A 2,500-nucleotide genomic window follows, 5' to 3' on the forward strand; every position below is an offset into this window, starting at 1 on the left:
GGTTATTTTCCTAAAAGAAAATCATACTGGGTAAAACAAGACATTTGGCCAGAATCTATAAAAGAAAAACACCCTAAGACAATCGATTAAGAAAATAAAAAAAATCATACAAAATAAAATAAGACATTTGGCCAGAATCTATAACAGGAAAAAAAAAAAAAAAAAAACCACCTCCATCGCTTAAGATAAAAATCATACGAAATAAAATAAGACAGTTGGCCAGAATCTATAACAAAAAAAAAAAAAAAAAAAAAAAAACCAACGCTTAGAATAAAAACCATACGAAATAAAATAAGACATTTGGCCAGAATCTATAAAAAAAAAGAAGAGAAAAAAAAAAAAAAAAAAAAAACATCGCTTAAGATAAAAATCATACGAAATAAAATAAGACATTTGGCCAGAATCTATAAAAAAAAGAAGAGAAAAAAAAAAAAAAAAAAAAACATCGCTTAAGATAAAAATCATACGAAATAAAATAAGACATTTGGCCAGAATCTAAAAAAAAAGAGAAAAAAAAAAAAAAAAAAAAAAACATCGCTTAAGATAAAAATCATACGAAATAAAATAAGACATTTGGCCAGAATCTATAAAAAAAAAGAAGAGAAAAAAAAAAAAAAAAAAAAAAAAAAAAAAAAAAAAAAAAAAAAAAAAAAAAAAAAAATCGCTTAAGATAAAAATCATACGAAATAAAATAAGACATTTGGCCAAATCTATATATAATACATAAAAAGCATATAACAGAGCAAAAGCTAAACACATATTCACTTACAAATTATGTTCGGAAAACTGCACATTTTTTCTAAAAAAAAAAAAAAAAAAAAAAAAAAAAAAAAAAAAAAAAAAAAAAAAGTCTGCAGGATGAAATTTGTCTCGGAGACAAACGAATCGAGGTTGTATAGTTTCCTCTGGTAAAGTCAGAAATGCGGTCCAGGTTTTCGCTGATAACGAGAGATAAAAGTTAACCTAAAATTAGAATTCCAGAAAGGAACTCCCTGGAAAGTAAAGACTCCTGATGTAGCAACACATGCGGTTGGACATACTCGAACAGAGAGAGAGAGAGAGAGAGAGAGAGAGAGAGAGAGAGAGAGAGAGAGAGAGAGAGAGATGAAGAAAAGCACGGCTTTAGTTGGAACAGGCTTTTCGTAAGTAATTTAGGGAACAAACAAATAAATAAACACAAACGGCTTCTCGTAAACAAATGAGCGAACACACATGCAAGGACAAATGGCTTCTCGTAGACAATTGAGCAAACAAACAAACAAACAAACAAGCACAAAATCCTTCTCAAAAACAAATGAGCAAATAAGCAAGAACAAACGAGTTCTCGTAAACAAATGAGCAAACAAACAAACAAGCAAGAAAGAAACAACGCCTTCTCGTAAACAAATGAGCAAACAAACAAGCAAGAATAAATGCCTTCTCGTAAACAAATGAGCAAACAAACAAACAAGCAAGAAAGAAACAACACCTTCTCGTAAACAAATGAGCAAACAAACAAGCAAGAATAAATGCCTTCTCGTAAACAAATGAGCAAACAAACAAACAAGCAAGCACAGATGCCTTCTCGTAAACAAATGAGCAAACAAACAAGCAAGAAACAACGGCTTCTCGTAAACAAATGAGCAAACAAATAAACAAGCAAGCATAAAAGCCTTCTCGTAAACAAATTAATTAACAAACAAGCAAGCACAAAAGCTTTCTCGTAAATAAGAGCAAGCAAACAAACAAACAAGCACAAACGCCTTCTCGTAAACAAATGAGCATACAAATAAACAAGAACAAACGGCTTTTCGTAAACAAATGAGCGAACAAACAAACAAGCAAGCACAAAAGCCTTCTCGTAAACAAATGAGCAAACAAACAAGCAAGAACAAACGGCTTCTCGTAAGTAAATGAACAAACAAACAAGAAAAAGCGGCTTCTTGTAAACAAATGGGCAAACAAACAAACGAGAACAAATAGCTAGTCGTAAACAAATGAACAAACAAGAATAAACGTCTTCTCTTAAACAAATGAGCAAACAAACAAGCAAGAACAAACGGCTTCTCGTAAACAAATGAACAAACAAACAAGCTAGAAGAAACGGCTACTCTTATACAAATAAACAAACAAACAAGCAAGAACAAAAGCCTTCTCGTAAACAAATGAGCAAACAAACAAGCAAGAACAAAAGCCTTTTCGTAAACAAATGAGCAAACAAACAAGCAAGAACAAAAGCCTTTTCGTAAACAAATGAGCAAACAAACAAGTAAGAACAAAAGCCTTTTCGTAAACAAATGAGCAAACAAACAAGCAAGAACAAAAGCCTTTTCGTAAACAAATGAGCATACAAACAAGCAAGAACAAACGGCTTTTCGTAAACAAATGAGCAAACAAACATGCAAGAACAAAAGCCTTCTCGTAAACAAATGAGCAAACTAATAAACAAGAACAAACGGCTTCTCGTAAACAAATGGACAAACAAACAAGCAAGAACAAACGGCTTCTCGTAAACAAATGA

This window comes from Palaemon carinicauda, chromosome 36 (assembly GCF_036898095.1).
Source record: "Palaemon carinicauda isolate YSFRI2023 chromosome 36, ASM3689809v2, whole genome shotgun sequence".
Taxonomy (NCBI): domain Eukaryota; kingdom Metazoa; phylum Arthropoda; class Malacostraca; order Decapoda; family Palaemonidae; genus Palaemon; species Palaemon carinicauda.